The sequence below is a fragment of the Eleutherodactylus coqui genome, chromosome 7, assembly GCF_035609145.1.
Source record: "Eleutherodactylus coqui strain aEleCoq1 chromosome 7, aEleCoq1.hap1, whole genome shotgun sequence".
In the NCBI taxonomy this organism is placed as follows: domain Eukaryota; kingdom Metazoa; phylum Chordata; class Amphibia; order Anura; family Eleutherodactylidae; genus Eleutherodactylus; species Eleutherodactylus coqui.
The window spans coordinates 219,107,261-219,134,053 of NC_089843.1; the positions used below are offsets into that span (position 1 = coordinate 219,107,261).

Here is a 26,793-nt window from a genome sequence, read left to right on the forward strand (position 1 = left end):
GTGGCTCACAAACGAGATCCGTGCAAGTTTACATTAAACAGACACATTTCTTTCTTTACTGTATTGACTGCGGTCTTTAGCGAGCGGTTGAACTGTTTCTGTGTCCATGCATTGAATAAAGCAATACATCCTTTTAAAGTAGACGTCCGTTCGTTGGAGTTCTTTGCTCCCCGGGTGTTGCTCCATCTGTAAGCGTTGGCCTGGATCATCCCACGTGGAGCGTGTATCTCAGCCCGCGTGGAGCGCTGCAGTTTTTCGACTACCAGCGACTGCAGGTCACTCACACAGGCTGGTTGGAATGGCCTAGCATTATCCTGATCCGGAGGTGTAACTTGAAGCTGCGGGGCCCCAGTACAAAGTCTGGGACTGGGCCCCCAAACTATAAAGCTTCATTGATAGCATTGGTTTACAATGTGGGGAAGAGAGACTTTATGGGCCCCCTAGGGCTCCGGGCCCCAGGTACGACCGCACCCCCAGCACATACACCCATGACCCGAATACGTGGAGCATACAGACGCAGGCTGCCAGGATACGCTGTGCCTGCCCGATGTTTCCAACTTGGCTATCAGCGCAGCGGTAGGTACGAACTATAGAGTGCGGCTGGCATATGAACTGGTGTGTGTTGTTTTGCTTCCAGTTGTACCTGTGCTGTGCACAGTGGATACAATGTTGCGAGCTCCACGGCAGCAGACGGGCTGAGTGTCAATCAAAGTGCTCGTTTGTTAGCAGCAGAAGCAGCCACAGCTGCGCTGCACCTCTTGCTCGTCAGTGTTGTTTTTCTGCTTTTGGAAACTGCTGTAGGAAAGGGGGTGCACCGGTCCTGGAGGTACTGCAATACCAGGTCAATGCGCGGAGTGGACAGAGCAAGCTCTTTTTCCAGCTCCCTGTTCTAAAAATCCATTTAATATATGGTCCCCAGATAGGGGACGTATCAGATATTAAACTGATAAGAACAGATACTACACTTGATCTTAGCCAAAAGGCCGAGAAGCGATAACCCGAAATAGGTTTCACCTGCAGCCCGGCCCGCCCAACTCCACTTCCAAGGCTTGAGGCAACAGGCTCAGCCGGCACTCTGGGCGCACCCACAATGCACCCAGGCAGCTGGGAGAGTTTTGCATAGCCCCGCCCCACGCCTTCTCAACCGCGCCCTCCCCCCCCTCAGTCCTTCCTCTTGCACCGTGCTCACGCATCCTAGGCTTGTAGAGCCTGCTGCTGCTGCTGCTGCAGGACTCGTCACCTCCCTACCCAGGATGGTTAAGCCGGCGATGACACTAGAAGCAAGCACTAGTTTGTCTCTGAAGGTGCGTCGGCCGGTCGGTTGGAGGGATCTCTTCGGCCGGCCGCATTTCCAGTGGGGACGGATGGAAACTTTTTACCTGAAATGAGGGAAATTGGCTTCGGCCCCATAGGGCTTTATTGCCTTTCCCTGGGCCGGCATTAGTAGACCCTAGTAAGGAGAATAATAGAACGGCATGGTCATCCGAAGAACTTAAAAACATACAGCAGCCCTTTTTTTCCCGTCATACATACATAACTACAGATTTTATATTTTTTTTACATATCTATATAGATATATATCTATATATCTATATATATCACACACACACACAGACACACACACACACAATCTTAAATCTATCTTTAATCTATATCTACAAAATCTATAATTCAGAAATAATCCATATCTATATTCTACGTAATTAATAAAGATAGATTAGATAGGATAGGATAGGATAGATAGACACATACATGCATACATACTGTATGCAAATGAGCCAGGTATTTGGAATGCTGATGATGTCACTCCCTTGTGATGTCATACATACATACATACTGTATGCAAATGAGCCAGGTGTTTGGAATGCTGATGATGTCACTCCCTTGTGATGTCATACAGACATACTGTATGCAAATGAGCCAGCTGTTTGGAATGCTGATGATGTCACTCCCTTGTGATGTCATGAGCCAGGTGTATGGCAGGCTGATGTCACTCCATTGTGATGTCATCAATTTAGAAGCATAAATACCGGGCTTGGCAGCGATTTTAGTCAGTCTCTGCTGCAGCTGGGAGACGGGAGATGGTCTTTATCTCTACCAAGAAGCTGCAGAACTACCGGTAACTGCAAAACTACCGGTAACTGCAAAACTACCGGCAACTGCAAAACTACCGGTAACTGCAAAACTACCGGTAACTGCAAAACTACCGGTAACTGCAAAACTACCGGCAACTGCAAAACTACCGGTAACTGCAAAACTACCGGTAACTGCAAAACTACCGGTAACTGCAAAACTACCTACCGGCAACTGCAGAACTACCTACCGGCAACTGCAGAACTACCTACCGGCAACTGCAGAACTACCTACCGGCAACTGCAGAACTACCGGTAACTGCATCATTTTTATTTTATTCAATATAGGTTTTATTGGTTTCATGGAGGGGGGGGGGGAAACTTTTGCCTTATCTCAAAGCAATGTAAAAATAACTTTGACAATGAAACTTAATAAATAAATTTCGAGTTGAACTATATCATGTTTGTCTGTGATATTTTATAAGGTCTACAAACAGGGGAAGGGGGGGGGGGGAGCGGTAAGGGAGGGTAGGTATCTATGACACGGGAGAAAGAGAAAATAAAACAAAAAGGGGGGAGGGGGGCGGGCTCCGGGATTGTTGTTTCTCTTTACGATTGTGGTTTAAACGTGTTACTCACATGTCCCTGTCTGTAACCACCTAGTAAATAGGGGTGAGCTCCGGGCATCTATCCATATCGTCCAGGTGTGATACAATTTATCATAGCCTGACGGCTCATCTCGAAGCCTCATTCTCTCCCTACGCTCTATTTCGTGGATCAGTTATTTCTAGCGGAGTGCATTTTTAATGCAGCACACAAGGGGGAGACAGCGGCCTACCAAAATCTAGTTGGCTGCTGCTGTGGCTTTCTTTTTTTTAAAAAAAAGGTAGGTTCCGTTCTTCCACGGTGAGGAATAGGCAGGGAGGTTCCGTTTTTGCCAGCTGGGGAATGCTTATAGGCAAGGCCTTATCCCTGCTGGTGCATGTAACGTCAGACCACGTTTCAGACATGCAGCTGCGGCAGCGGCAGCAGCAGCATTCATTCAGTCAGTCAGTGGCTCACAAACGAGATCCGTGCAAGTTTACATTAAACAGACACATTTCTTTCTTTACTGTATTGACTGCGGTCTTTAGCGAGCGGTTGAACTGTTTCTGTGTCCATGCATTGAATAAAGCAATACATCCTTTTAAAGTAGACGTCCGTTCGTTGGAGTTCTTTGCTCCCCGGGTGTTGCTCCATCTGTAAGCGTTGGCCTGGATCATCCCACGTGGAGCGTGTATCTCAGCCCGCGTGGAGCGCTGCAGTTTTTCGACTACCAGCGACTGCAGGTCACTCACACAGGCTGGTTGGAATGGCCTAGCATTATCCTGATCCGGAGGTGTAACTTGAAGCTGCGGGGCCCCAGTACAAAGTCTGGGACTGGGCCCCCAAACTATAAAGCTTCATTGATAGCATTGGTTTACAATGTGGGGAAGAGAGACTTTATGGGCCCCCTAGGGCTCCGGGCCCCAGGTACGACCGCACCCCCAGCACATACACCCATGACCCGAATACGTGGAGCATACAGACGCAGGCTGCCAGGATACGCTGTGCCTGCCCGATGTTTCCAACTTGGCTATCAGCGCAGCGGTAGGTACGAACTATAGAGTGCGGCTGGCATATGAACTGGTGTGTGTTGTTTTGCTTCCAGTTGTACCTGTGCTGTGCACACTCTGGCAGACGCAGCTGCTCAGTGGATACAATGTTGCGAGCTCCACGGCAGCAGACGGGCTGAGTGTCAATCAAAGTGCTCGTTTGTTAGCAGCAGAAGCAGCCACAGCTGCGCTGCACCTCTTGCTCGTCAGTGTTGTTTTTCTGCTTTTGGAAACTGCTGTAGGAAAGGGGGTGCACCGGTCCTGGAGGTACTGCAATACCAGGTCAATGCGCGGAGTGGACAGAGCAAGCTCTTTTTCCAGCTCCCTGTTCTAAAAATCCATTTAATATATGGTCCCCAGATAGGGGACGTATCAGATATTAAACTGATAAGAACAGATACTACACTTGATCTTAGCCAAAAGGCCGAGAAGCGATAACCCGAAATAGGTTTCACCTGCAGCCCGGCCCGCCCAACTCCACTTCCAAGGCTTGAGGCAACAGGCTCAGCCGGCACTCTGGGCGCACCCACAATGCACCCAGGCAGCTGGGAGAGTTTTGCATAGCCCCGCCCCACGCCTTCTCAACCGCGCCCTCCCCCCCCTCAGTCCTTCCTCTTGCACCGTGCTCACGCATCCTAGGCTTGTAGAGCCTGCTGCTGCTGCTGCTGCAGGACTCGTCACCTCCCTACCCAGGATGGTTAAGCCGGCGATGACACTAGAAGCAAGCACTAGTTTGTCTCTGAAGGTGCGTCGGCCGGTCGGTTGGAGGGATCTCTTCGGCCGGCCGCATTTCCAGTGGGGACGGATGGAAACTTTTTACCTGAAATGAGGGAAATTGGCTTCGGCCCCATAGGGCTTTATTGCCTTCCCCTGGGCCGGCATTAGTAGACCCTAGTAAGGAGAATAATAGAACGGCATGGTCATCCGAAGAACTTAAAAACATACAGCAGCCCTTTTTTTCCCGTCATACATACATAACTACAGATTTTATATTTTTTTTACATATCTATATAGATATATATCTATATATCTATATATATCACACACACACACAGACACACACACACACAATCTTAAATCTATCTTTAATCTATATCTACAAAATCTATAATTCAGAAATAATCCATATCTATATTCTACGTAATTAATAAAGATAGATTAGATAGGATAGGATAGGATAGATAGACACATACATGCATACATACTGTATGCAAATGAGCCAGGTATTTGGAATGCTGATGATGTCACTCCCTTGTGATGTCATACATACATACATACTGTATGCAAATGAGCCAGCTGTTTGGAATGCTGATGATGTCACTCCCTTGTGATGTCATACAGACATACTGTATGCAAATGAGCCAGCTGTTTGGAATGCTGATGATGTCACTCCCTTGTGATGTCATGAGCCAGGTGTATGGCAGGCTGATGTCACTCCATTGTGATGTCATCAATTTAGAAGCATAAATACCGGGCTTGGCAGCGATTTTAGTCAGTCTCTGCTGCAGCTGGGAGACGGGAGATGGTCTTTATCTCTACCAAGAAGCTGCAGAACTACCGGTAACTGCAAAACTACCGGTAACTGCAAAACTACCGGCAACTGCAAAACTACCGGTAACTGCAAAACTACCGGTAACTGCAAAACTACCGGTAACTGCAAAACTACCGGCAACTGCAAAACTACCGGTAACTGCAAAACTACCTACCGGCAACTGCAGAACTACCTACCGGCAACTGCAGAACTACCTACCGGCAACTGCAGAACTACCTACCGGCAACTGCAGAACTACCGGTAACTGCATCATTTTTATTTTATTCAATATAGGTTTTATTGGTTTCATGGAGGGGGGGGGGGAAACTTTTGCCTTATCTCAAAGCAATGTAAAAATAACTTTGACAATGAAACTTAATAAATAAATTTCGAGTTGAACTATATCATGTTTGTCTGTGATATTTTATAAGGTCTACAAACAGGGGAAGGGGGGGGGGGGGGAGCGGTAAGGGAGGGTAGGTATCTATGACACGGGAGAAAGAGAAAATAAAACAAAAAGGGGGGAGGGGGGCGGGCTCCGGGATTGTTGTTTCTCTTTACGATTGTGGTTTAAACGTGTTACTCACATGTCCCTGTCTGTAACCACCTAGTAAATAGGGGTGAGCTCCGGGCATCTATCCATATCGTCCAGGTGTGATACAATTTATCATAGCCTGACGGCTCATCTCGAAGCCTCATTCTCTCCCTACGCTCTATTTCGTGGATCAGTTATTTCTAGCGGAGTGCATTTTTAATGCAGCACACAAGGGGGAGACAGCGGCCTACCAAAATCTAGTTGGCTGCTGCTGTGGCTTTCTTTTTTTTAAAAAAAAGGTAGGTTCCGTTCTTCCACGGTGAGGAATAGGCAGGGAGGTTCCGTTTTTGCCAGCTGGGGAATGCTTATAGGCAAGGCCTTATCCCTGCTGGTGCATGTAACGTCAGACCACGTTTCAGACATGCAGCTGCGGCAGCGGCAGCAGCAGCATTCATTCAGTCAGTCAGTGGCTCACAAACGAGATCCGTGCAAGTTTACATTAAACAGACACATTTCTTTCTTTACTGTATTGACTGCGGTCTTTAGCGAGCGGTTGAACTGTTTCTGTGTCCATGCATTGAATAAAGCAATACATCCTTTTAAAGTAGACGTCCGTTCGTTGGAGTTCTTTGCTCCCCGGGTGTTGCTCCATCTGTAAGCGTTGGCCTGGATCATCCCACGTGGAGCGTGTATCTCAGCCCGCGTGGAGCGCTGCAGTTTTTCGACTACCAGCGACTGCAGGTCACTCACACAGGCTGGTTGGAATGGCCTAGCATTATCCTGATCCGGAGGTGTAACTTGAAGCTGCGGGGCCCCAGTACAAAGTCTGGGACTGGGCCCCCAAACTATAAAGCTTCATTGATAGCATTGGTTTACAATGTGGGGAAGAGAGACTTTATGGGCCCCCTAGGGCTCCGGGCCCCAGGTACGACCGCACCCCCAGCACATACACCCATGACCCGAATACGTGGAGCATACAGACGCAGGCTGCCAGGATACGCTGTGCCTGCCCGATGTTTCCAACTTGGCTATCAGCGCAGCGGTAGGTACGAACTATAGAGTGCGGCTGGCATATGAACTGGTGTGTGTTGTTTTGCTTCCAGTTGTACCTGTGCTGTGCACACTCTGGCAGACGCAGCTGCTCAGTGGATACAATGTTGCGAGCTCCACGGCAGCAGACGGGCTGAGTGTCAATCAAAGTGCTCGTTTGTTAGCAGCAGAAGCAGCCACAGCTGCGCTGCACCTCTTGCTCGTCAGTGTTGTTTTTCTGCTTTTGGAAACTGCTGTAGGAAAGGGGGTGCACCGGTCCTGGAGGTACTGCAATACCAGGTCAATGCGCGGAGTGGACAGAGCAAGCTCTTTTTCCAGCTCCCTGTTCTAAAAATCCATTTAATATATGGTCCCCAGATAGGGGACGTATCAGATATTAAACTGATAAGAACAGATTTTTTTTTACATTTATATATTTATTACAATTCAAATCATTAACAACAAAAATCAATAATTGCAATAGATAAGGTCAGAAAAAAATGGACAATCATTCAAAACAACATATTCCATAGGTGAATGTTCCACAAGCTGAGGGCTTTTCTTCTCCCCAAATTCTTCTTGTCCAGCAGGTAATACATATAAAGTTCACTTTTTGCTAGTTTCAAACAGTCTCTTACATTTATGCAGTCTCTTTTAAATAATAAAATGTTCCTCGTTTTCCATAGTGCGTTTTTTATGCAGCTTAAAGTGCACCACAGGACTCTTTCTTTTTCTGGTGTCATATTTGAAAATACACCGTAAAAAATAACTTCGTGGCTCAAAAAATCAATGCCAGCTAAAAACTTTAAAAACTGGCAACACTCCCTCCAGACCTCCTGTGCAAAAAAACAGTTCCACATTATGTGCAAGACAGTCTCATCATCGCCACATTGTTGTCGGGGACATACCGCTGTGTTACTTAGCCTCCTTCTGTGCTGGAAGTCCCTTGTCGGCAGACACTCGTGGACCGTCATCCAGGCTATATCTTTGTGCTCGTTGGTTAGATAAGGTGCGTGCACTCTCCTCCAGATGGAAGCGCATCTGCTGTAAGAAAAACTTAAAACAGGTGTCATTATCTCTCGCCTTTTGACTTCTAAAACCAACTTTCTTGCGTCTTTTAAAATCTCTGAGCGGAGAGAATCCAGGCAGTACAGTCTTATTATCCTCTCTAAGATGACATACTGTTTAGGCGAGAATATTAAAACCGGAGAGGTCAGTGGAAATGACACCCATTTCCGCTTCCTAAAAACATGTCCGGCCGCGTACCTTAAAAAGTAGGACCAGGTGTTATCTAAGGACATGGTTTTAAAACAGAGGCTAAAAAATTTTGAGTGCAAAAATAACTTAATCTCTGGAACGTTCTTACCTCCGAGGCCATGCGACTTGTACATAGTTTGCCTACTGAGCTTCTCAAACTTTGAGCCCCACACGAACTGGAATAGCATTCTCTGCAGCTTCTTTGTGGTGACATCATTTGGAGGGAAAACAATACTCAGGTACAGCATGATGGGGAGCAGGAGGGCCTTAATAATTAATACTTTCCCTTCTAGGGTCAGCTTCCTGAGCTTCCAGAAGTCGATCTTTTTCTGTATCTTCTCTCTGACAGCTTCCCAGCTTTGGACTCCTTCGTTTTGTTTGTCAAATACTACACCCAAGATCGTGATTCCATCTGACTGCATCTTCAGGTTAGGGATGACCACATCTGACCAGTCTCCAATGGTGAAGCAACTGCTCTTATTTACATTCAACTTGAAAGCTGAGGCTTCACAAAAAAACTCAGTTATTCTTATGGCTCGCCTCAAAGCCGCTGGTGTGGTACAACAAATAGAGATGTCATCCATGTATCCTAGGACTTTGACTTCTTTCCCCTGGCCGCCAGGGATTGGCACACCTTTAATCACTTTATCCCTCCGGATCATCGATAATAAGGGTTCTATTGCACAGATGAATAAAATCGGTGACAAGGGGCAGCCTTGCTTGACCCCTGAACGCAGCTGGATCTCTTCTGTTAATGAGCCATTTATTAAAATTTTGCTAAAAGAGTCCTTATATAAGAGTGCAATCTGTTTGATAAAACTTTCAGGAAAACGCATTGCTCTTAAAACCGCCCATAAAAACCTATGTGAGACACGGTCAAAAGCCTTCTGAAAATCAAGCGACAAAAAGGCTACACTTTGCTTCCTGTCTTGTTGGTACCAGATGATGTCTCGGATGAGATTCAGGTGCTCATGTATTCCTCTTCCTGGTACTCCGCACACTTGGTCCGCATTAATGACTTTATTTAAAACCCCTTTAAAACGGTTTACTAAAACTTTAGACATTAGCTTATAGTCCACATTCAGCAGCGTGATGGGTCTCCAATTCTCCAAACGGGTTCGGTCTCCCTTCTTGAACAAAATAGAAACAACTCCACTCCTCCAAGACAGGGGCAACACCTCACGTTTAAAGGCTTCTTTAAAAACTGCATGCAGATCAACGCTAAAAAAGTCCCAAAATGTTCTGTAGAATTCAACCGGTAAACCGTCAATACCAGGGGTTTTCCCATACGAGAGACTCTTAATAGCAGCATCTAACTCTGGCAAAGTGACTTCTGTGCAAAGTGTCTCTTGGTCTTCTTTCTCTAATTTGCCCTGCAAGGCACCCAGAGCATCCTCAGTGAAAGACCAGTCTATGCGTTTTTCATCAAAAAGCTCTTGATAAAACTCTTTTGCTTTGGTGAGCATGCCTCCTGACGATGTCTCACCTTCTAGTTCGGTAATCATTTCTTTGGTGGAAACAACTTTCTTGAAAAAAAATCTAGAACATTTCTCGTCGCTCTCCATAGTTTTAACTTTAGAGTTATAGATCAGTTCTTTACCTCTGGAGTGAATTTCTTTAGTAATCTCTCTCTTTGTGTTGGCAATAATATCTTCCATATCCACTCCATTGGCCTTCAATTTGTAGCAGGTCTGCAGCTTGGTGCAGAGCCTTCTATGCCAGCTGATTTTCTCTCTTGCCCTGGTGATACTGGCTTTTACAAAAAACTGCTTAATCTCCTTTTTGCTTTGCTCCCACCAGTCCAGCAGGGAGGTGTAGCGGTCTTGCCTGTTCTTCAGCTTCTTGTAGAAAGCAATAAACTCCTCTCTGATGCTGGGGTCTTCTAGCAGTTGTGTGTTCAGTCTCCACACACCTCTGTCTCTACAGAGGCCAGGCAGTTCTAGTTGCGCAAGTACTAACTTGTGATCTGAGAATATGTTGGAGACCAAGTCCATTGACCTGGCGATAACTTGTTCTGTCCCACAGATTAAGTCGATGCGAGATTTCGAAGTCACGCTCTCCCAGGTATATCCTGGATCGCTCTTGTGCAGTACTCTCCAAATGTCTTTAAGTCTGAAGTCATCCAACAGGTCCTTAAGTTGTTTCTCTGTCTTGTCTTTTCTGGGCGCCTCAGCACCCCACCTCTTCTCCCCAGGCAGGACACAATTAAAATCGCCACAGATTATCAAAGGCAAAGAGCCTGGCAGGTAGTACTGTAGATCCTCAAATAGCTGGGATCGCTCCTCCTTCAATGGTGAGGCATAGATAGATAGCAGCCTGAACTCTACTCCCCGGAAGCTTACATTTAGGAGAAGGGCTCTTCCAGGAACGACCTGTAAAAAGGAATGGACTTTAAATTCATGGGACTTAAACAGAACTCCGATGCCTGTCGCTCTGTTCTCATTGTCTCCAGACCATATGGATGGTCCCAAAGTCCAGCTTTCTCTCAAATCCGCATAGTTTGGGCTGTAGTCAATCCCACACTCTTGTAGGCATATAATATCACAGTTCATGGTGGACAAAAAAGAAAACAAGGCAGCCCTTCTTGTAGGACTCCTCAGGCTTCTCACATTTAGTGAGGCGATTCCAATGTTGCGGGCCATTTAGGAGGTCAGGCACTACTGCTGTCCGAGTCCGTCATAATCCCAGCTGTTCCAGGGCTCGAGACGTTCTCTGACGAATCGGAAAACCTGATGTTAGTTGGGTCAGAAGGGGGTGGTTCCGCAGGGGGCTCAGGTAGTTGCAGCCTGGAAGGAACCGGTTTATAGAGGCGGGTGTCTGAAGTCTCAGTGGATGTTTCCCCCGGTTGTAAAGAGCTGGATTTTACCAGCACCTTCTTTGCAGTGTCTTGTCTTTTGTCAGCCGCCTTTTTCCTTTTCCGCTGTACCTCCCACTCCATCTCGCCCTCTGTATCTTCGGTGTTGGGGCCCTCGGCAGCAGCAGAGGGGCTTTCAGCGGCTTCAACCTCAGACCCCCCTGCCCCTGGCGCATCCCCCTCTGGATCATCGGACACCTTGGACCAGTCAACAGGAATTTTGGTATCATCAGTTAGGTCCTTTACAGGCTGTTCTTCAGGGACAACGCTAGCTGGTGATGCTTGCGCTTTAGATGTGCCCTCCAACACAGGGTGTTTTTTGAGCACATCCGCATACGATCGGCTGCTTTTTTTCAATGGACAGTCTTTAAAAGTATGCCCAGACACTTTGCAAATGTTACAGACGATTGTGTTCTTACAGCTCATGGTAGCATGCCCTTTCCTGTAGCATTTCTTACAAACCGCTACCTCCTCCTTGCAGGTTTCATACACATGCCCGAACTCCATACACTTTCTGCAGAATAAAGGCATTCCAGGGTAAAAGAGACGACCCCGATCCCTTCCAATCATAAAGCTTGATGGGGGGTGCCTCAAACCCTCGATTCCCTCCGGGCTCTGCTGGAATTTGACAAAAAACTTATATTTGCCAGTCCATAACTGCTCTGAATTCAGCACCTTATGAGAGAAACGTACCTCAGAGCAGTAGGTCCACAGAAAGCGGGTGATATCATCAAAGTCCACATATGGGTTGCTCATATGGACTACCAGAGGCTTCTCACCTCCAGAATAAAGCACCACAAAAGATAGTCCTTTTAGGTTCTCCTCGTGCAGGTTCGCATTAATCTGACGAAAGCAGTTCTGGCAAGCTGCTTCAGACTCCAGGGTAAGAATAAACCGTCCAGGCGAGTCTTGCAGGGCCAGAATATCCTCCCTCTTGATCTTCAACGTTTCCAGCAGGATCCTCCGTACGAAGAAACTTAGGGAGACCTTATCCCGCACTTCATCAGCAATTTCAATCTTGAAAGAATTCTTCAGACGTAGATCACCGGATTCCGCATAACGGATGGTAGCCGCCACGTTCTCCGACATCTTCAAAGGAATAGAGCGATCGCCTTCCCAAGTATCTTCGCAAGTCCGCCCCCAATAGCAGCGAAGGGCTTAAGATGCACGAAGCACCGATGCCCCAAGGCCGAGGGTACGACAGGCTCAGAAACCTCTGACCAGACCACGTAGATCTTAGCCAAAAGGCCGAGAAGCGATAACCCGAAATAGGTTTCACCTGCAGCCCGGCCCGCCCAACTCCACTTCCAAGGCTTGAGGCAACAGGCTCAGCCGGCACTCTGGGCGCACCCACAATGCACCCAGGCAGCTGGGAGAGTTTTGCATAGCCCCGCCCCACGCCTTCTCAACCGCGCCCTCCCCCCCCTCAGTCCTTCCTCTTGCACCGTGCTCACGCATCCTAGGCTTGTAGAGCCTGCTGCTGCTGCTGCTGCAGGACTCGTCACCTCCCTACCCAGGATGGTTAAGCCGGCGATGACACTAGAAGCAAGCACTAGTTTGTCTCTGAAGGTGCGTCGGCCGGTCGGTTGGAGGGATCTCTTCGGCCGGCCGCATTTCCAGTGGGGACGGATGGAAACTTTTTACCTGAAATGAGGGAAATTGGCTTCGGCCCCATAGGGCTTTATTGCCTTTCCCTGGGCCGGCATTAGTAGACCCTAGTAAGGAGAATAATAGAACGGCATGGTCATCCGAAGAACTTAAAAACATACAGCAGCCCTTTTTTTCCCGTCATACATACATAACTACAGATTTTATATTTTTTTTACATATCTATATAGATATATATCTATATATCTATATATATCACACACACACACAGACACACACACACACAATCTTAAATCTATCTTTAATCTATATCTACAAAATCTATAATTCAGAAATAATCCATATCTATATTCTACGTAATTAATAAAGATAGATTAGATAGGATAGGATAGGATAGATAGACACATACATGCATACATACTGTATGCAAATGAGCCAGGTATTTGGAATGCTGATGATGTCACTCCCTTGTGATGTCATACATACATACATACTGTATGCAAATGAGCCAGGTGTTTGGAATGCTGATGATGTCACTCCCTTGTGATGTCATACAGACATACTGTATGCAAATGAGCCAGCTGTTTGGAATGCTGATGATGTCACTCCCTTGTGATGTCATGAGCCAGGTGTATGGCAGGCTGATGTCACTCCATTGTGATGTCATCAATTTAGAAGCATAAATACCGGGCTTGGCAGCGATTTTAGTCAGTCTCTGCTGCAGCTGGGAGACGGGAGATGGTCTTTATCTCTACCAAGAAGCTGCAGAACTACCGGTAACTGCAAAACTACCGGTAACTGCAAAACTACCGGCAACTGCAAAACTACCGGTAACTGCAAAACTACCGGTAACTGCAAAACTACCGGTAACTGCAAAACTACCGGCAACTGCAAAACTACCGGTAACTGCAAAACTACCGGTAACTGCAAAACTACCGGTAACTGCAAAACTACCTACCGGCAACTGCAGAACTACCTACCGGCAACTGCAGAACTACCTACCGGCAACTGCAGAACTACCGGTAACTGCATCATTTTTATTTTATTCAATATAGGTTTTATTGGTTTCATGGAGGGGGGGGGGGAAACTTTTGCCTTATCTCAAAGCAATGTAAAAATAACTTTGACAATGAAACTTAATAAATAAATTTCGAGTTGAACTATATCATGTTTGTCTGTGATATTTTATAAGGTCTACAAACAGGGGAAGGGGGGGGGGGGGGAGCGGTAAGGGAGGGTAGGTATCTATGACACGGGAGAAAGAGAAAATAAAACAAAAAGGGGGGAGGGGGGCGGGCTCCGGGATTGTTGTTTCTCTTTACGATTGTGGTTTAAACGTGTTACTCACATGTCCCTGTCTGTAACCACCTAGTAAATAGGGGTGAGCTCCGGGCATCTATCCATATCGTCCAGGTGTGATACAATTTATCATAGCCTGACGGCTCATCTCGAAGCCTCATTCTCTCCCTACGCTCTATTTCGTGGATCAGTTATTTCTAGCGGAGTGCATTTTTAATGCAGCACACAAGGGGGAGACAGCGGCCTACCAAAATCTAGTTGGCTGCTGCTGTGGCTTTCTTTTTTTTAAAAAAAAGGTAGGTTCCGTTCTTCCACGGTGAGGAATAGGCAGGGAGGTTCCGTTTTTGCCAGCTGGGGAATGCTTATAGGCAAGGCCTTATCCCTGCTGGTGCATGTAACGTCAGACCACGTTTCAGACATGCAGCTGCGGCAGCGGCAGCAGCAGCATTCATTCAGTCAGTCAGTGGCTCACAAACGAGATCCGTGCAAGTTTACATTAAACAGACACATTTCTTTCTTTACTGTATTGACTGCGGTCTTTAGCGAGCGGTTGAACTGTTTCTGTGTCCATGCATTGAATAAAGCAATACATCCTTTTAAAGTAGACGTCCGTTCGTTGGAGTTCTTTGCTCCCCGGGTGTTGCTCCATCTGTAAGCGTTGGCCTGGATCATCCCACGTGGAGCGTGTATCTCAGCCCGCGTGGAGCGCTGCAGTTTTTCGACTACCAGCGACTGCAGGTCACTCACACAGGCTGGTTGGAATGGCCTAGCATTATCCTGATCCGGAGGTGTAACTTGAAGCTGCGGGGCCCCAGTACAAAGTCTGGGACTGGGCCCCCAAACTATAAAGCTTCATTGATAGCATTGGTTTACAATGTGGGGAAGAGAGACTTTATGGGCCCCCTAGGGCTCCGGGCCCCAGGTACGACCGCACCCCCAGCACATACACCCATGACCCGAATACGTGGAGCATACAGACGCAGGCTGCCAGGATACGCTGTGCCTGCCCGATGTTTCCAACTTGGCTATCAGCGCAGCGGTAGGTACGAACTATAGAGTGCGGCTGGCATATGAACTGGTGTGTGTTGTTTTGCTTCCAGTTGTACCTGTGCTGTGCACACTCTGGCAGACGCAGCTGCTCAGTGGATACAATGTTGCGAGCTCCACGGCAGCAGACGGGCTGAGTGTCAATCAAAGTGCTCGTTTGTTAGCAGCAGAAGCAGCCACAGCTGCGCTGCACCTCTTGCTCGTCAGTGTTGTTTTTCTGCTTTTGGAAACTGCTGTAGGAAAGGGGGTGCACCGGTCCTGGAGGTACTGCAATACCAGGTCAATGCGCGGAGTGGACAGAGCAAGCTCTTTTTCCAGCTCCCTGTTCTAAAAATCCATTTAATATATGGTCCCCAGATAGGGGACGTATCAGATATTAAACTGATAAGAACAGATACTACACTTGATCTTAGCCAAAAGGCCGAGAAGCGATAACCCGAAATAGGTTTCACCTGCAGCCCGGCCCGCCCAACTCCACTTCCAAGGCTTGAGGCAACAGGCTCAGCCGGCACTCTGGGCGCACCCACAATGCACCCAGGCAGCTGGGAGAGTTTTGCATAGCCCCGCCCCACGCCTTCTCAACCGCGCCCTCCCCCCCCTCAGTCCTTCCTCTTGCACCGTGCTCACGCATCCTAGGCTTGTAGAGCCTGCTGCTGCTGCTGCTGCAGGACTCGTCACCTCCCTACCCAGGATGGTTAAGCCGGCGATGACACTAGAAGCAAGCACTAGTTTGTCTCTGAAGGTGCGTCGGCCGGTCGGTTGGAGGGATCTCTTCGGCCGGCCGCATTTCCAGTGGGGACGGATGGAAACTTTTTACCTGAAATGAGGGAAATTGGCTTCGGCCCCATAGGGCTTTATTGCCTTTCCCTGGGCCGGCATTAGTAGACCCTAGTAAGGAGAATAATAGAACGGCATGGTCATCCGAAGAACTTAAAAACATACAGCAGCCCTTTTTTTCCCGTCATACATACATAACTACAGATTTTATATTTTTTTTACATATCTATATAGATATATATCTATATATCTATATATATCACACACACACACAGACACACACACACACAATCTTAAATCTATCTTTAATCTATATCTACAAAATCTATAATTCAGAAATAATCCATATCTATATTCTACGTAATTAATAAAGATAGATTAGATAGGATAGGATAGGATAGATAGACACATACATGCATACATACTGTATGCAAATGAGCCAGGTATTTGGAATGCTGATGATGTCACTCCCTTGTGATGTCATACATACATACATACTGTATGCAAATGAGCCAGGTGTTTGGAATGCTGATGATGTCACTCCCTTGTGATGTCATACAGACATACTGTATGCAAATGAGCCAGCTGTTTGGAATGCTGATGATGTCACTCCCTTGTGATGTCATGAGCCAGGTGTATGGCAGGCTGATGTCACTCCATTGTGATGTCATCAATTTAGAAGCATAAATACCGGGCTTGGCAGCGATTTTAGTCAGTCTCTGCTGCAGCTGGGAGACGGGAGATGGTCTTTATCTCTACCAAGAAGCTGCAGAACTACCGGTAACTGCAAAACTACCGGTAACTGCAAAACTACCGGCAACTGCAAAACTACCGGTAACTGCAAAACTACCGGTAACTGCAAAACTACCGGTAACTGCAAAACTACCGGCAACTGCAAAACTACCGGTAACTGCAAAACTACCGGTAACTGCAAAACTACCGGTAACTGCAAAACTACCTACCGGCAACTGCAGAACTACCTACCGGCAACTGCAGAACTACCTACCGGCAACTGCAGAACTACCGGTAACTGCATCATTTTTATTTTATTCAATATAGGTTTTATTGGTTTCATGGAGGGGGGGGGGGAAACTTTTGCCTTATCTCAAAGCAATGTAAAAATAACTTTGACAATGAAACTTAATAAATAAATTTCGAGTTGAACTATATCATGTTTGTCTGTGATATTTTATAAGGTCTACAAACAGGGGAAGGGGGGGGGGGGGGAGCGGTAAGGGAGGGTAGGTATCTATGACACGGGAGAAAGAGAAAATAAAACAAAAAGGGGGGAGGGGGGCGGGCTCCGGGATTGTTGTTTCTCTTTACGATTGTGGTTTAAACGTGTTACTCACATGTCCCTGTCTGTAACCACCTAGTAAATAGGGGTGAGCTCCGGGCATCTATCCATATCGTCCAGGTGTGATACAATTTATCATAGCCTGACGGCTCATCTCGAAGCCTCATTCTCTCCCTACGCTCTATTTCGTGGATCAGTTATTTCTAGCGGAGTGCATTTTTAATGCAGCACACAAGGGGGAGACAGCGGCCTACCAAAATCTAGTTGGCTGCTGCTGTGGCTTTCTTTTTTTTAAAAAAAAGGTAGGTTCCGTTCTTCCACGGTGAGGAATAGGCAGGGAGGTTCCGTTTTTGCCAGCTGGGGAATGCTTATAGGCAAGGCCTTATCCCTGCTGGTGCATGTAACGTCAGACCACGTTTCAGACATGCAGCTGCGGCAGCGGCAGCAGCAGCATTCATTCAGTCAGTCAGTGGCTCACAAACGAGATCCGTGCAAGTTTACATTAAACAGACACATTTCTTTCTTTACTGTATTGACTGCGGTCTTTAGCGAGCGGTTGAACTGTTTCTGTGTCCATGCATTGAATAAAGCAATACATCCTTTTAAAGTAGACGTCCGTTCGTTGGAGTTCTTTGCTCCCCGGGTGTTGCTCCATCTGTAAGCGTTGGCCTGGATCATCCCACGTGGAGCGTGTATCTCAGCCCGCGTGGAGCGCTGCAGTTTTTCGACTACCAGCGACTGCAGGTCACTCACACAGGCTGGTTGGAATGGCCTAGCATTATCCTGATCCGGAGGTGTAACTTGAAGCTGCGGGGCCCCAGTACAAAGTCTGGGACTGGGCCCCCAAACTATAAAGCTTCATTGATAGCATTGGTTTACAATGTGGGGAAGAGAGACTTTATGGGCCCCCTAGGGCTCCGGGCCCCAGGTACGACCGCACCCCCAGCACATACACCCATGACCCGAATACGTGGAGCATACAGACGCAGGCTGCCAGGATACGCTGTGCCTGCCCGATGTTTCCAACTTGGCTATCAGCGCAGCGGTAGGTACGAACTATAGAGTGCGGCTGGCATATGAACTGGTGTGTGTTGTTTTGCTTCCAGTTGTACCTGTGCTGTGCACACTCTGGCAGACGCAGCTGCTCAGTGGATACAATGTTGCGAGCTCCACGGCAGCAGACGGGCTGAGTGTCAATCAAAGTGCTCGTTTGTTAGCAGCAGAAGCAGCCACAGCTGCGCTGCACCTCTTGCTCGTCAGTGTTGTTTTTCTGCTTTTGGAAACTGCTGTAGGAAAGGGGGTGCACCGGTCCTGGAGGTACTGCAATACCAGGTCAATGCGCGGAGTGGACAGAGCAAGCTCTTTTTCCAGCTCCCTGTTCTAAAAATCCATTTAATATATGGTCCCCAGATAGGGGACGTATCAGATATTAAACTGATAAGAACAGATACTACACTTGATCTTAGCCAAAAGGCCGAGAAGCGATAACCCGAAATAGGTTTCACCTGCAGCCCGGCCCGCCCAACTCCACTTCCAAGGCTTGAGGCAACAGGCTCAGCCGGCACTCTGGGCGCACCCACAATGCACCCAGGCAGCTGGGAGAGTTTTGCATAGCCCCGCCCCACGCCTTCTCAACCGCGCCCTCCCCCCCCTCAGTCCTTCCTCTTGCACCGTGCTCACGCATCCTAGGCTTGTAGAGCCTGCTGCTGCTGCTGCTGCAGGACTCGTCACCTCCCTACCCAGGATGGTTAAGCCGGCGATGACACTAGAAGCAAGCACTAGTTTGTCTCTGAAGGTGCGTCGGCCGGTCGGTTGGAGGGATCTCTTCGGCCGGCCGCATTTCCAGTGGGGACGGATGGAAACTTTTTACCTGAAATGAGGGAAATTGGCTTCGGCCCCATAGGGCTTTATTGCCTTTCCCTGGGCCGGCATTAGTAGACCCTAGTAAGGAGAATAATAGAACGGCATGGTCATCCGAAGAACTTAAAAACATACAGCAGCCCTTTTTTTCCCGTCATACATACATAACTACAGATTTTATATTTTTTTTACATATCTATATAGATATATATCTATATATCTATATATATCACACACACACACAGACACACACACACACAATCTTAAATCTATCTTTAATCTATATCTACAAAATCTATAATTCAGAAATAATCCATATCTATATTCTACGTAATTAATAAAGATAGATTAGATAGGATAGGATAGGATAGATAGACACATACATGCATACATACTGTATGCAAATGAGCCAGGTATTTGGAATGCTGATGATGTCACTCCCTTGTGATGTCATACATACATACATACTGTATGCAAATGAGCCAGGTGTTTGGAATGCTGATGATGTCACTCCCTTGTGATGTCATACAGACATACTGTATGCAAATGAGCCAGCTGTTTGGAATGCTGATGATGTCACTCCCTTGTGATGTCATGAGCCAGGTGTATGGCAGGCTGATGTCACTCCATTGTGATGTCATCAATTTAGAAGCATAAATACCGGGCTTGGCAGCGATTTTAGTCAGTCTCTGCTGCAGCTGGGAGACGGGAGATGGTCTTTATCTCTACCAAGAAGCTGCAGAACTACCGGTAACTGCAAAACTACCGGTAACTGCAAAACTACCGGCAACTGCAAAACTACCGGTAACTGCAAAACTACCGGTAACTGCAAAACTACCGGTAACTGCAAAACTACCGGCAACTGCAAAACTACCGGTAACTGCAAAACTACCGGTAACTGCAAAACTACCGGTAACTGCAAAACTACCTACCGGCAACTGCAGAACTACCTACCGGCAACTGCAGAACTACCTACCGGCAACTGCAGAACTACCTACCGGCAACTGCATCATTTTTATTTTATTCAATATAGGTTTTATTGGTTTCATGGAGGGGGGGGGGGAAACTTTTGCCTTATCTCAAAGCAATGTAAAAATAACTTTGACAATGAAACTTAATAAATAAATTTCGAGTTGAACTATATCATGTTTGTCTGTGATATTTTATAAGGTCTACAAACAGGGGAAGGGGGGGGGGGGGAGCGGTAAGGGAGGGTAGGTATCTATGACACGGGAGAAAGAGAAAATAAAACAAAAAGGGGGGAGGGGGGCGGGCTCCGGGATTGTTGTTTCTCTTTACGATTGTGGTTTAAACGTGTTACTCACATGTCCCTGTCTGTAACCACCTAGTAAATAGGGGTGAGCTCCGGGCATCTATCCATATCGTCCAGGTGTGATACAATTTATCATAGCCTGACGGCTCATCTCGAAGCCTCATTCTCTCCCTACGCTCTATTTCGTGGATCAGTTATTTCTAGCGGAGTGCATTTTTAATGCAGCACACAAGGGGGAGACAGCGGCCTACCAAAATCTAGTTGGCTGCTGCTGTGGCTTTCTTTTTTTTAAAAAAAAGGTAGGTTCCGTTCTTCCACGGTGAGGAATAGGCAGGGAGGTTCCGTTTTTGCCAGCTGGGGAATGCTTATAGGCAAGGCCTTATCCCTGCTGGTGCATGTAACGTCAGACCACGTTTCAGACATGCAGCTGCGGCAGCGGCAGCAGCAGCATTCATTCAGTCAGTCAGTGGCTCACAAACGAGATCCGTGCAAGTTTACATTAAACAGACACATTTCTTTCTTTACTGTATTGACTGCGGTCTTTAGCGAGCGGTTGAACTGTTTCTGTGTCCATGCATTGAATAAAGCAATACATCCTTTTAAAGTAGACGTCCGTTCGTTGGAGTTCTTTGCTCCCCGGGTGTTGCTCCATCTGTAAGCGTTGGCCTGGATCATCCCACGTGGAGCGTGTATCTCAGCCCGCGTGGAGCGCTGCAGTTTTTCGACTACCAGCGACTGCAGGTCACTCACACAGGCTGGTTGGAATGGCCTAGCATTATCCTGATCCGGAGGTGTAACTTGAAGCTGCGGGGCCCCAGTACAAAGTCTGGGACTGGGCCCCCAAACTATAAAGCTTCATTGATAGCATTGGTTTACAATGTGGGGAAGAGAGACTTTATGGGCCCCCTAGGGCTCCGGGCCCCAGGTACGACCGCACCCCCAGCACATACACCCATGACCCGAATACGTGGAGCATACAGACGCAGGCTGCCAGGATACGCTGTGCCTGCCCGATGTTTCCAACTTGGCTATCAGCGCAGCGGTAGGTACGAACTATAGAGTGCGGCTGGCATATGAACTGGTGTGTGTTGTTTTGCTTCCAGTTGTACCTGTGCTGTGCACACTCTGGCAGACGCAGCTGCTCAGTGGATACAATGTTGCGAGCTCCACGGCAGCAGACGGGCTGAGTGTCAATCAAAGTGCTCGTTTGTTAGCAGCAGAAGCAGCCACAGCTGCGCTGCACCTCTTGCTCGTCAGTGTTGTTTTTCTGCTTTTGGAAACTGCTGTAGGAAAGGGGGTGCACCGGTCCTGGAGGTACTGCAATACCAGGTCAATGCGCGGAGTGGACAGAGCAAGCTCTTTTTCCAGCTCCCTGTTCTAAAAATCCATTTAATATATGGTCCCCAGATAGGGGACGTATCAGATATTAAACTGATAAGAACAGATACTACACTTGATCTTAGCCAAAAGGCCGAGAAGCGATAACCCGAAATAGGTTTCACCTGCAGCCCGGCCCGCCCAACTCCACTTCCAAGGCTTGAGGCAACAGGCTCAGCCGGCACTCTGGGCGCACCCACAATGCACCCAGGCAGCTGGGAGAGTTTTGCATAGCCCCGCCCCACGCCTTCTCAACCGCGCCCTCCCCCCCCTCAGTCCTTCCTCTTGCACCGTGCTCACGCATCCTAGGCTTGTAGAGCCTGCTGCTGCTGCTGCTGCAGGACTCGTCACCTCCCTACCCAGGATGGTTAAGCCGGCGATGACACTAGAAGCAAGCACTAGTTTGTCTCTGAAGGTGCGTCGGCCGGTCGGTTGGAGGGATCTCTTCGGCCGGCCGCATTTCCAGTGGGGACGGATGGAAACTTTTTACCTGAAATGAGGGAAATTGGCTTCGGCCCCATAGGGCTTTATTGCCTTTCCCTGGGCCGGCATTAGTAGACCCTAGTAAGGAGAATAATAGAACGGCATGGTCATCCGAAGAACTTAAAAACATACAGCAGCCCTTTTTTTCCCGTCATACATACATAACTACAGATTTTATATTTTTTTTACATATCTATATAGATATATATCTATATATCTATATATATCACACACACACACAGACACACACACACACAATCTTAAATCTATCTTTAATCTATATCTACAAAATCTATAATTCAGAAATAATCCATATCTATATTCTACGTAATTAATAAAGATAGATTAGATAGGATAGGATAGGATAGATAGACACATACATGCATACATACTGTATGCAAATGAGCCAGGTATTTGGAATGCTGATGATGTCACTCCCTTGTGATGTCATACATACATACATACTGTATGCAAATGAGCCAGGTGTTTGGAATGCTGATGATGTCACTCCCTTGTGATGTCATACAGACATACTGTATGCAAATGAGCCAGCTGTTTGGAATGCTGATGATGTCACTCCCTTGTGATGTCATGAGCCAGGTGTATGGCAGGCTGATGTCACTCCATTGTGATGTCATCAATTTAGAAGCATAAATACCGGGCTTGGCAGCGATTTTAGTCAGTCTCTGCTGCAGCTGGGAGACGGGAGATGGTCTTTATCTCTACCAAGAAGCTGCAGAACTACCGGTAACTGCAAAACTACCGGTAACTGCAAAACTACCGGCAACTGCAAAACTACCGGTAACTGCAAAACTACCGGTAACTGCAAAACTACCGGTAACTGCAAAACTACCGGCAACTGCAAAACTACCGGTAACTGCAAAACTACCGGTAACTGCAAAACTACCGGTAACTGCAAAACTACCTACCGGCAACTGCAGAACTACCTACCGGCAACTGCAGAACTACCTACCGGCAACTGCAGAACTACCTACCGGCAACTGCAGAACTACCGGTAACTGCATCATTTTTATTTTATTCAATATAGGTTTTATTGGTTTCATGGAGGGGGGGGGGGAAACTTTTGCCTTATCTCAAAGCAATGTAAAAATAACTTTGACAATGAAACTTAATAAATAAATTTCGAGTTGAACTATATAATGTTTGTCTGTGATATTTTATAAGGTCTACAAACAGGGGAAGGGGGGGGGGGGGGAGCGGTAAGGGAGGGTAGGTATCTATGACACGGGAGAAAGAGAAAATAAAACAAAAAGGGGGGAGGGGGGCGGGCTCCGGGATTGTTGTTTCTCTTTACGATTGTGGTTTAAACGTGTTACTCACATGTCCCTGTCTGTAACCACCTAGTAAATAGGGGTGAGCTCCGGGCATCTATCCATATCGTCCAGGTGTGATACAATTTATCATAGCCTGACGGCTCATCTCGAAGCCTCATTCTCTCCCTACGCTCTATTTCGTGGATCAGTTATTTCTAGCGGAGTGCATTTTTAATGCAGCACACAAGGGGGAGACAGCGGCCTACCAAAATCTAGTTGGCTGCTGCTGTGGCTTTCTTTTTTTTTAAAAAAAGGTAGGTTCCGTTCTTCCACGGTGAGGAATAGGCAGGGAGGTTCCGTTTTTGCCAGCTGGGGAATGCTTATAGGCAAGGCCTTATCCCTGCTGGTGCATGTAACGTCAGACCACGTTTCAGACATGCAGCTGCGGCAGCGGCAGCAGCAGCATTCATTCAGTCAGTCAGTGGCTCACAAACGAGATCCGTGCAAGTTTACATTAAACAGACACATTTCTTTCTTTACTGTATTGACTGCGGTCTTTAGCGAGCGGTTGAACTGTTTCTGTGTCCATGCATTGAATAAAGCAATACATCCTTTTAAAGTAGACGTCCGTTCGTTGGAGTTCTTTGCTCCCCGGGTGTTGCTCCATCTGTAAGCGTTGGCCTGGATCATCCCACGTGGAGCGTGTATCTCAGCCCGCGTGGAGCGCTGCAGTTTTTCGACTACCAGCGACTGCAGGTCACTCACACAGGCTGGTTGGAATGGCCTAGCATTATCCTGATCCGGAGGTGTAACTTGAAGCTGCGGGGCCCCAGTACAAAGTCTGGGACTGGGCCCCCAAACTATAAAGCTTCATTGATAGCATTGGTTTACAATGTGGGGAAGAGAGACTTTATGGGCCCCCTAGGGCTCCGGGCCCCAGGTACGACCGCACCCCCAGCACATACACCCATGACCCGAATACGTGGAGCATACAGACGCAGGCTGCCAGGATACGCTGTGCCTGCCCGATGTTTCCAACTTGGCTATCAGCGCAGCGGTAGGTACGAACTATAGAGTGCGGCTGGCATATGAACTGGTGTGTGTTGTTTTGCTTCCAGTTGTACCTGTGCTGTGCACACTCTGGCAGACGCAGCTGCTCAGTGGATACAATGTTGCGAGCTCCACGGCAGCAGACGGGCTGAGTGTCAATCAAAGTGCTCGTTTGTTAGCAGCAGAAGCAGCCACAGCTGCGCTGCACCTCTTGCTCGTCAGTGTTGTTTTTCTGCTTTTGGAAACTGCTGTAGGAAAGGGGGTGCACCGGTCCTGGAGGTACTGCAATACCAGGTCAATGCGCGGAGTGGACAGAGCAAGCTCTTTTTCCAGCTCCCTGTTCTAAAAATCCATTTAATATATGGTCCCCAGATAGGGGACGTATCAGATATTAAACTGATAAGAACAGATACTACACTTGATCTTAGCCAAAAGGCCGAGAAGCGATAACCCGAAATAGGTTTCACCTGCAGCCCGGCCCGCCCAACTCCACTTCCAAGGCTTGAGGCAACAGGCTCAGCCGGCACTCTGGGCGCACCCACAATGCACCCAGGCAGCTGGGAGAGTTTTGCATAGCCCCGCCCCACGCCTTCTCAACCGCGCCCTCCCCCCCCTCAGTCCTTCCTCTTGCACCGTGCTCACGCATCCTAGGCTTGTAGAGCCTGCTGCTGCTGCTGCTGCAGGACTCGTCACCTCCCTACCCAGGATGGTTAAGCCGGCGATGACACTAGAAGCAAGCACTAGTTTGTCTCTGAAGGTGCGTCGGCCGGTCGGTTGGAGGGATCTCTTCGGCCGGCCGCATTTCCAGTGGGGACGGATGGAAACTTTTTACCTGAAATGAGGGAAATTGGCTTCGGCCCCATAGGGCTTTATTGCCTTTCCCTGGGCCGGCATTAGTAGACCCTAGTAAGGAGAATAATAGAACGGCATGGTCATCCGAAGAACTTAAAAACATACAGCAGCCCTTTTTTTCCCGTCATACATACATAACTACAGATTTTATATTTTTTTTACATATCTATATAGATATATATCTATATATCTATATATATCACACACACACACAGACACACACACACACAATCTTAAATCTATCTTTAATCTATATCTACAAAATCTATAATTCAGAAATAATCCATATCTATATTCTACGTAATTAATAAAGATAGATTAGATAGGATAGGATAGGATAGATAGACACATACATGCATACATACTGTATGCAAATGAGCCAGGTATTTGGAATGCTGATGATGTCACTCCCTTGTGATGTCATACATACATACATACTGTATGCAAATGAGCCAGGTGTTTGGAATGCTGATGATGTCACTCCCTTGTGATGTCATACAGACATACTGTATGCAAATGAGCCAGCTGTTTGGAATGCTGATGATGTCACTCCCTTGTGATGTCATGAGCCAGGTGTATGGCAGGCTGATGTCACTCCATTGTGATGTCATCAATTTAGAAGCATAAATACCGGGCTTGGCAGCGATTTTAGTCAGTCTCTGCTGCAGCTGGGAGACGGGAGATGGTCTTTATCTCTACCAAGAAGCTGCAGAACTACCGGTAACTGCAAAACTACCGGTAACTGCAAAACTACCGGCAACTGCAAAACTACCGGTAACTGCAAAACTACCGGTAACTGCAAAACTACCGGTAACTGCAAAACTACCGGCAACTGCAAAACTACCGGTAACTGCAAAACTACCGGTAACTGCAAAACTACCGGTAACTGCAAAACTACCTACCGGCAACTGCAGAACTACCTACCGGCAACTGCAGAACTACCTACCGGCAACTGCAGAACTACCGGTAACTGCATCATTTTTATTTTATTCAATATAGGTTTTATTGGTTTCATGGAGGGGGGGGGGGAAACTTTTGCCTTATCTCAAAGCAATGTAAAAATAACTTTGACAATGAAACTTAATAAATAAATTTCGAGTTGAACTATATCATGTTTGTCTGTGATATTTTATAAGGTCTACAAACAGGGGAAGGGGGGGGGGGGAGCGGTAAGGGAGGGTAGGTATCTATGACACGGGAGAAAGAGAAAATAAAACAAAAAGGGGGGAGGGGGGCGGGCTCCGGGATTGTTGTTTCTCTTTACGATTGTGGTTTAAACGTGTTACTCACATGTCCCTGTCTGTAACCACCTAGTAAATAGGGGTGAGCTCCGGGCATCTATCCATATCGTCCAGGTGTGATACAATTTATCATAGCCTGACGGCTCATCTCGAAGCCTCATTCTCTCCCTACGCTCTATTTCGTGGATCAGTTATTTCTAGCGGAGTGCATTTTTAATGCAGCACACAAGGGGGAGACAGCGGCCTACCAAAATCTAGTTGGCTGCTGCTGTGGCTTTCTTTTTTTTAAAAAAAAGGTAGGTTCCGTTCTTCCACGGTGAGGAATAGGCAGGGAGGTTCCGTTTTTGCCAGCTGGGGAATGCTTATAGGCAAGGCCTTATCCCTGCTGGTGCATGTAACGTCAGACCACGTTTCAGACATGCAGCTGCGGCAGCGGCAGCAGC

General features: G+C 47.4%; 6 non-coding genes and 1 pseudogene across 6 annotated transcripts; all 7 read right to left on the reverse strand.

The window, feature by feature from the left end:
- Window positions 1–804: 804 nt before the first annotated feature.
- On the reverse strand, window positions 805–995 carry LOC136573784 (U2 spliceosomal RNA). The gene has a single exon (XR_010786003.1). It is a non-coding gene; the product is annotated as a U2 spliceosomal RNA (small nuclear RNA).
- A 2,956-nt stretch (window positions 996–3,951) lies between these two features.
- Window positions 3,952–4,142, reverse strand: LOC136573785 (U2 spliceosomal RNA). The gene has a single exon (XR_010786004.1). It is a non-coding gene; the product is annotated as a U2 spliceosomal RNA (small nuclear RNA).
- A 2,922-nt stretch (window positions 4,143–7,064) lies between these two features.
- Window positions 7,065–7,274, reverse strand: LOC136574027 (U2 spliceosomal RNA; annotated as a pseudogene).
- A 7,834-nt stretch (window positions 7,275–15,108) lies between these two features.
- On the reverse strand, window positions 15,109–15,299 carry LOC136573787 (U2 spliceosomal RNA). The gene has a single exon (XR_010786005.1). It is a non-coding gene; the product is annotated as a U2 spliceosomal RNA (small nuclear RNA).
- A 2,936-nt stretch (window positions 15,300–18,235) lies between these two features.
- LOC136573788 (U2 spliceosomal RNA) lies at window positions 18,236–18,426 on the reverse strand. Its single transcript, XR_010786006.1, has one exon. It is a non-coding gene; the product is annotated as a U2 spliceosomal RNA (small nuclear RNA).
- Window positions 18,427–21,365: 2,939 nt separating this feature from the next.
- LOC136573789 (U2 spliceosomal RNA) lies at window positions 21,366–21,556 on the reverse strand. Its single transcript, XR_010786007.1, has one exon. It is a non-coding gene; the product is annotated as a U2 spliceosomal RNA (small nuclear RNA).
- Window positions 21,557–24,514: 2,958 nt separating this feature from the next.
- On the reverse strand, window positions 24,515–24,705 carry LOC136573790 (U2 spliceosomal RNA). The gene has a single exon (XR_010786008.1). It is a non-coding gene; the product is annotated as a U2 spliceosomal RNA (small nuclear RNA).
- Between the last annotated feature and the right edge of the window lie 2,088 nt (window positions 24,706–26,793).